We start from the raw sequence: 8640 nt of genomic DNA, 5'->3' as shown, positions 1-8640 counted from the left end.
AGAGCTCATCATTGTTACTGTATTTTCACACCAGTATTCAGGTAGCCCCTTTCTAAGGGATTTCTCCCTCCTGTAAATCTAATCCTTCCTCCTCCAAGCACCCCTGGGTCTTTTGTCTGTTTTCTTTGGTGGGGGGCGGGGGCCTTTTTGGTGTTTGGGGGTTTTGTTTGTTTTGGTAGTGTCTTGCTCTTTCATATTTTGGATTCTTCCTTTATGTCTTTAACCATTTTAAGCTTAGTTATTTTATAATGTATGTTTGATAATACTATCATCTGAACTTTGGAGCCATCTAGTTCTAGAATTTGCTGGGTCCCTCTTTGGATTCTGTGTCTCCCTCCCTCTCTGTCCCTCCTCCGCTCATGCTCTATCTCCTTTTCTCCCTCTTAAAAATAAATAAACATGAAAAAATAAATAAATTTTAAAAAAGGGGTGCCTGGGTGGCTCAGTCGGTTAAGCATCCAACTTCGGCTCAGGTCATGATCTCACGGTTCGTGGGTTCCAGCCCCACCTTGGGCTCTGTGCTGACAGCTCAGAGTCTGGAGCCTGCTTCGGATTCTGTGTCTCCCTCTCTCTCTGCCCCTCCCCCACTTGCACTCTGTCTCTCTCTGTCTCTCAAAAATGAATAAACGTTAAAAAGTGTTTTTAATTAAATAAAAATTAAGGATTGCTTCTCAGTCACACTGGCTACTTTTCTCGTGCTCAGTAGCCGTGCAGGGCTGGTGCCTACCATTTTGGGCAGTGCAGATGGAGAACATTTTCATTATCCCAGAAAGTTCTCTCGGATACAGCTGATACACAGCATTTCTAGAAGCTCCATGGTGCCTCTTCGCAGTTAACCACAGTTGGGACTTTTATCACTACTGATTAGTTTTCGTGAATATACTTTAAAAATCAAACTGTACTGGGGCACCTATCTGGCTCAGTCAGAAGAACATGAGATTCTTGCTCTTGGGGTTGTGAGTTTGAGCTCCATGTTGGGTATAGAGATTACTGAAAAAAGAAATCAAAGTGTACTAAAATATGAAAAAAAAACCCAGTCCTATGTACTAACTTTCCCCACTCCCCTCTGCTCGCCAGAGGCAACCACTTTCAACCACTTTACCAGTTTCTTCTAGTATTTTCTTCCATGTTTCTAAATATGCTGACACTGCTATTTCGTGATAGCCAATTTTAGACATTCTCTACTGACTTCCTACTACAGTAGGTGAGGCTTGAGCTCGTGCTGACCCAGTTTCCCTCTCCCAACGAAATCATGTCATAATTTTTATATCAATGTTTTTTACAATATGATATGTAAATGTTTTCATTGCAGAGCCATGTAATATACTAGCATTTTCTTTCTCAAACTTTAAAATTGAGAATTAAGAATTACCTTAATTTTAGATGCACCTATATATACTTAATATTTTTCTTTTTCTTTCTAAAAAAATGTTTATTTATTTTGAGGGGGGAGGGGCAGAGAGAGGGAGAGAGAGAATCCTAAACAGGCTCCATGCTGTCAGTATAGAGCCTGTCATGGGGCTTGAACTCATGAACCATGAGATCATGACCTGAGCCAAAATCAACAGTCAGAGGGTTAACGACTGAGAGCCACCCAGGCGACCCTGCAGTCCTCTTTTAATATAATCTGGACTTGCTGCTCTCCAGGCCTGTGCTAAGCTATCCTGGGATTTCCCCGAGTTGGACACTATTTCCTGGATTCCAGGTCTTTGTCTTTTTTCGTTGACTCTTCATTTCGGTGGAGCACATCCTCCAATTGTTCCCTTAAAAGAGTGAAGAAGAGGTAAATATTTTTGGGTTCTTACAAAACTAAATAGGTCTTCATTCTATCCTCCCACATTATTATAGTTTGGCTGGGTATAAAATTCTAGGTTGGAAATACATGTATCCTTTTCCATTCAAATCTGTATGCACCCTGAGTTGGAATGCAATTTTAGATAACAAGGGAAAACTGTTTTTCCCCTCAGATTTGTTTGCATTCTCCCTTTCCTTTGAACTTATATTTGACTTTTTATTTTTTTTGCTAGCTTTTTTCTTCTTCTTTTTTTCTGAGAGCTTTTGTGATCTTCCCTCTTTCTCTGGTTCTAAAAATTCACGAAGATATGCCTTACTGTAGTCTTTATTCATTAATCATTCTGACCTTAAGTCTGTTCTTTCAATCTGGAGATTGAACACCCTTTGGTTCTGAGACATTTTCTTTGTACATTTTTTGTGCTGATTTCTTCCCCTTCATTTGCTTGCTCTTTTTCTGGAATCTTCATTATTATGGATGTTCAATCTTCTGAGTTGAGCCTTCAATTTTCTTATATTTTCACTACTATTTTCCAGCCCTTTGTCAATTTTCCCTTTCTAGGGGATTTCCCTGACTTTACTTCTAATCCTTCTCTTCAAATTTATATTTCATCTAGAATTTTTTTTAAGATTTTATTTTTAAGTAATCTCTACACCCAATGTGGGGCTCAAACTCATGACCCTGAAATGAAGAGTCATACACTGGGGCGCCTGGGTGGCTCAGTTCATTGAGTGTCCTACTAAGGCTCAGGTCATGATCTCACAGTTTGTGAGCTCGAGCCCTACATCAGGCTCTGTGCTGACAGCTCAGAGTCTGGAGTGTGCTTCGGATTCTGTGTCTCCCTCTCTCTCTTCCCCTCCCCCACTCATGCTCTGTCTCTCTCTCCTTCAAAAATAAATAAACATTGGGGCGCCTGGGTGGCTCAGTCGGTTAAGTGTCCGACTTCAGCTCAGGTCACGATCTCGAGGTCCGTGAGTTCGAGCCCGGTGTCGGGCTCAGGGCTGATGGCTCAGAGCCTGGAGCCTGCTTCTGAATCTGTGTCTCCCTCTCTCTCTGCCCCTCCCCTGTTCATGCGCTGTCTCTCTCTGTCTCAAAAATAAATAAACGTTAATTAAAAAAAAATTTAAAAATGCATTAAAAAAATAAATAAACATTAAAAAAAAAAAAAAGAGTCATACACACCATTGACTGAGCCAGGCAGGCACCCCTATAATTTTGAATTCCCAAGAACCTTTCTTGTTATTTAATTATTAATTCTTCATAGCCTCCAGCTCTTTATAAATGTGATAGTTTCCATTATCTTGCTAAGTATTTCACAAAGCGTTTAGTTATAGATGTTTTGTGTTTCTTTTGTCGCTTTCTTGTTATTTTTTTTTTTCTGTATGATGTTTGTTTCTTCTGGGCTTCTTTATATTGTGTGGGCTTCTTTTAAAAAAATTTTTTTTAATGCTTATTATTTATTTTTGAGAGAGAGAGAGAGAGAGACAGCGTGCAAGCAGTGGAGAGGCAGAGAAAGAGGGAGACACAGAATCTGAAGCAGGCTCCAGGCTCTGAGCTGTCGGCACAGCCGAAGTCGGATGCTTAACCCACTGAGCCACCCAGGCACCCCTTGTGTGGGCTTCTTTATTCAGTCTGACCTCTCTTTTTCACAACAGAGGTATGTTAGTCTCCTATGACTGCTGTAACAAATTACCACAAGCTTACATAACACACATTTATTATCTTATAATTCTGGGGGGGTCAGAAGTCTGAAATGGGGACCCGAGGGGGCGACCAAGTCGATTTAGGCTGCTCCCCTTGGGCTCGGAATGGCTGCCACCACCTCCAACCAGTCGCAGGGCATCCTGCAGCTGCTACAGACCGAGAAGGGGGCCACTGAGAAGGTGTCTGAGGCCCACAGGTGAAAGAACCAGAGGCGGAAGCTGGCCAAAGAAGGTCAGCTGAAATTGAACAATACCATCTGTGCAGAGAGGAGTTCAAGGCCAAGAAAGCTGCTGCTCTGGAATCCCACCGCAGGTGCAGTACTGGAGCGAACGGAGAAGGAGATGCAGGAGAGATGACCATCCTCCAGACCTACTTCTAGCTGAACAGGGATGAAATCCTGGACAACCTCTCAGCCTTTGTCTGTGACATCTGGCCAGAAATCCATGAAGACGACTGCATAAATGGACAGGGGAGGAAGGAGCAATTCTGCCTGTGGATTGGCCTTTTGTTTTATTTTATTTTATTTTATTTTATTTTATTATTATTTTAGACAGAGGAAGCAAGTGGGGAAGAGGGGAAGAGAGAGGGAGAGAAAGAGAATCCCAAGCAGGCTCCATGCTCAGTGCAGAGTCCAACACGGGGCTCGATCCCACGACCCTGGGATTGTGACCTGAGCCAAAATCAGAAGTCAGGCACTCATCTGAGCCACCCAGGCACCCCGATTGACATTTTAGATGCCTTCACGGAATATGGAGCTTCAGCAAAGCTTGAGTTACATTCTTGCGGAAAGGTATTGGATGATTTCTGGGTATAATACAGTAGGTCCCTTCACTTTTAGGAGAATAGCAAATCTAGCTTCTTTGTACAAACTTAGAGCTTATCCAAAGATTTTCTCCTTTAACCTCATATCTCTTAGAAATGTAATGTGTTTACACTGTTTTTTCTATGCTCGAACAACATATATATTAATACTTTTTCTTTCTTAGATGTAGTAAAAAGCCATTTTTTAAAGAAAGAAAGGGAAGGGCGCCTGGGTGGCTCAGTTGGTTAAGCGTCCGACTTCGGCTCAGGTCAAGATCTCACAGTTCGTGGATTCGAGCCCTGTGTCGGGTTCTGTGCTGACAGCTCAGAGCCTGCTTTGGATTCTGTGTCTCCGTCTCTCTGCCCCTCCCCCACTCACGCTCTGTCTCTGTCTCTCTCAAAAATAAACATTAAAAATTTTTTGAAGTTGCCCATAATAAACAGTTACAAAATGACCGTGATATTAGAGCCGATATTCTAGTGGAAGAGACAGACAATAAATAGAATACTAAGCAGAAAAATATCTCAGACACTGATCACCGTTATGGAAAAAAACTGAATCAGGAGAGGCGGATATATTGCACCTGCTTGAGTGCTATATTCATTTCCTGTGGCTGCCTGCAACAACTCAGTGGCTTAAAACAACACACATTTATTTTCTTACAGTTCTGGAGGTGGGAAGCCCAAACAAAAATCAGTTTCACTGACTGAAATCAACCATTGGCAGGGCTGTGTTCCCTGAGGCTCTGTGGGAGAATCAGTTTCCTTGCCTCTTTCAGCTTCTGGAGCTGTGTTCCTTGTTTTCTTTGGCTCTGCCCCTTTCCTCCTGCAGTGTAGCCTACGTTCTGTGTTACATTGTCTCTGTTTCTGTCCTGCTGTTGGATCTCCTTCTTGTAAGGACATTTGTGATTATACTTGGGGCACACCTCGGTATCTCAAGTGCCTTAACTTCATCACACTTGCAAAGTGTGTTGAACCCAGAGATCAAGGGCTCGGAGGTCTTTGCAGACCATTTTCCAGCCTATCCAGGGAGTGTTGCAATTTAAGTTTTATTTTTTAACTTATTTTAGAGAGAGAGAGAGAGAGAGAGACAGCATGGGAGGGGCAGAGAGAGAGGGAAAGGGAGAATACCAAGTGGGCTCCACACTGGCAGTGTGGAGCCCAACATGGGGCTCAAATCCAGGAACCATGAGATCAACCTGATGCTGATCAAGAGTGAGATGCTTGGGGCGCCCGGGTGGCTCAGTTGGTTAGGCGTCCGACTTCAGCCCAGGTCATGATCTCACAGTTTGTGAGTTCGAGCCCTGCGTCTGGCTCTGTGCTGACAGCACGGAGCCTGGAGCCTGCTTCAGATTCTGTGTCTCCCTCTCACTCTGCCCCTCCCCTGCTCATGCTCTGTCTCTTTCTACCTCAAAAATAAATAAAACATTAAAAAAAAAATCTTTAAAAAAAGAGTGAGATGCTTAACCAACAGAGCCACCCAGGTGCCCCGGGAGTATTGCAGTTTAAATCGATGAAAGGAGCTTTATGGAAGGTTTGAGGGAGAGGAGGGAGGGAGCCACACAGAGATCTGGGGGGAGAGCCTTCCAGACAGAGGGAGCAGTGACCAGTGACCGCAGGGGCTGAGGAGGCTGGAGGAAGTCATTCTAAAGTGGGACCTAATTATCCCTGCCTCCTGGTGTTCAGCCCCTTGAGTAACCCCCTCTCCTTGACCCATGGGCTGGATGTAGGGATGTATTTTAAGGGATGGAGTTCAGCAAAAGTGATGGACTGTCCCTTCTGACACCAGATTACAAAAAGACAGTGACTTCCATCTTCTTTGCACCTCAATGCGGTGCCTCCTGCTTCTCCCGATGAAGCCAGCTGCCTTCAGAGACGCCCGTGTGGCCGGGACCTGAAGGTGGTCCCCGCCACGAGCCCCCAGAGAAGTGAATCTTGGCGACAACCACCTGGTGAGCTTAGCGGTGGATTGCTTCCGAAAGAGGAACTGGGCTATCTGCAGCTGCTTGCAATTCCTGACCACAGAACCCGTGAGACGAGGCTGTTGTCGCCCGGTACATTTGGGGGTGATTTGTTGTACGCATTGGCCAACAAGTGCAGGTCCGGCACCTGCACAGAAAAGCCAGGAAGCCAAAGTGTGTCTGGGAGGGGCGCCCGGGGCAGGGGGAACAGTTAGAAATGACGTCAGGCAGGTTAGCAGAACACTTAGTAGGATGCCTGGCTCATGTCGGTCTGGTACTCAATTTCCTTTCATCATAATCTCAGTTTCATCATATTCTTGGGTGGCTCGGTTGGTTAAGTGTCCCTCTCTGATTTCAGCTCAGGTCATGATCTCACGGTTCATGGGTTCAAGCCTGCTTGGGATTCTCTTACTCTCTCTCTGCCTCTCCCCCATTTGCGCTCTCTCTCTCTCTCAAAATAAATAAATAAATAAATAAACATTAAAAAAAGAGGTATTTTATTAAAAAAATAAGATGTCCTTCCTCCTTTCCCCCCACTTGAATAAAGTAACCAGGGATAGGATGGGGGAGGCCAGAGATGGGGTCTGACGCAGTTGTTGGGGTGGGGGGGGGTCAGGGAGAGCTTCCTGGAGGAGGGGATGTCTCTGAGACCTGGAGGTGGGTTGAGGAATAGGAATGAGCAACGAGATGGGGCTAGTTGCTGCATGGAAAGGCACAAGCCTCTCGGAAATGGAAATGGAAGGTGATGAGGGAGGTGGGGCAAGCTGAGGGCAAAATACAGGCTGGCACCCCCCCCCCCCCAGGTGGAAAATGTGTGATATTCCCCAGACCTCCTGGCTCCCCATGAACAAAGGAAAGGGGTTTAAGTGCTTGCCACGGTGATTATGGGGAACTAAGGCAAATGAAAACTTAAATTCCCTTACTACCTCCAGCCCATTGGCATGTCCTTGAAACCGACAGAGTGACCTCCCTCCAGGAGCTCAGCTGCCTGGATGATGACACTTTGCTGGGGGCAAAAGGGAATCTTGGCTTAACATTATCCTGACCCCCCAGGATCCTGTAAATGTATTTCTTTTATCTCAACTGCCCCAAAAATATGCTGGCAATCCTACTCCAAGTTTATGCCCCCCCCCATATACATCGGAAGGGTCTCATGACTGAGTTTTGTTGTTGTTGTTGTTGTTGTTTCTTACAAAAGGTAATAAATGGCGTTTCCCTAGCAACAGCTAGCCCCTCAAGGTCCCGGAAACCTTGCTTCCAGGATTCCTTTAGAGATGTACTATCCCTGACCCCCTCCCCAACCTGAGGGTAAATAATGAGTTACCCCTCACTTCACGACCCCAGTGCAGCTCTTCCTGCCCACGGGCCTTGTCCCGGTGCTTTAATAAAATCCCCTTTTTGCACCAAAGACGTCTTTAAGGATTCTTTCTTGGCTGTCACACGCTTAACCGACTGAGCCACCCAGGCACCCCGCTTCCCCAGCCTTAGCCACTGACTGGCTCTGTTTGCCAGTCTCAAGGCACCCCCACGTGACGTATGGGTTCAGAACGCAAATTTGACCGTTTCCCTCCCCCCTGTTTATTTACTCCTTCCACAAATATTTATTGATGTCCTACTTTGTGCCAGGCACAGTAGCAAGGACTGCAGTATGGGAGTGAACAAAATGGACAAAAATCCCTGTCCTTATGGATCTGACCTAAACAAAATAAATAAGTCAAATATTTAGTATGTCGGGTGGTTAGATGGGCTCCGAAGAAAAATAAAGCAGGAAAGGCAGATATGGTGGGTAGTGTGTGAGGTGTGTGTATGTGTGTGTGTGTGTGTGTGTGTATGGGGTTAAGTTTAATTTGGTGCCACCGAGAGCAAGGACCTGAAGAATGTGAGGACGTCCAGACATATGGACATCAGGGGAAAGAACATTCCAGGCAGAGGAAAGAGCAGGTGCAAAGGCCCTAAGGTGGGATGTGCCTGGAGTGTTCTGGAAACAGCAAGGAGGATAATGTGGCTGAAATAGAATGAGCTAGGTGGGAGAGGAGGGGATTAGAGAGGGAAGGTGGGTTGGTGAGGGGGTGATGGGGGAGGTACAATCGTTACAGTTCTGTAGGCTGCTATCAAGATGTTTGGCCTGGCCCTGCCCCCTCCCTCCAGCTACAATCTCTCTACTCTCTCTCTTTGCTTCTCTCCTTCCAGCACGCAAGCTTCCTGTGCTTCCTTCTGGCCACAGAGATTTTGTGTACAACATTCCCTCTGGCTGGAACACCAATACCGTTTCCACTTCTCTCATGTATCCCCTTTGGTACTTTCTCGTACTTCCTGTCTCTATTCAAACCTCATTTCCTCCACAAAGGCTTTTCTGACCACTCCGCACCCCGTTGTCAACAG

The 8640-nt window shown here is 45.5% G+C and overlaps 1 pseudogene; it reads left to right on the top strand.

Annotated features, from left to right (window-relative positions):
* The first annotated feature begins 88 nt into the window (after positions 1-88).
* Positions 89-4752, top strand: LOC128777990 (V-type proton ATPase subunit G 1-like; annotated as a pseudogene).
* The last annotated feature ends 3888 nt before the right edge of the window (positions 4753-8640 follow it).

Source organism: Panthera pardus, unplaced genomic scaffold (genome assembly GCF_024362965.1).
Source record: "Panthera pardus isolate Hobbes unplaced genomic scaffold, ASM2436296v1 HiC_scaffold_18, whole genome shotgun sequence".
NCBI lineage: Eukaryota > Metazoa > Chordata > Mammalia > Carnivora > Felidae > Panthera > Panthera pardus.
Note: the sequence above shows the minus strand (reverse complement) of the source record. Positions and strands in the feature narration are given on the sequence as shown.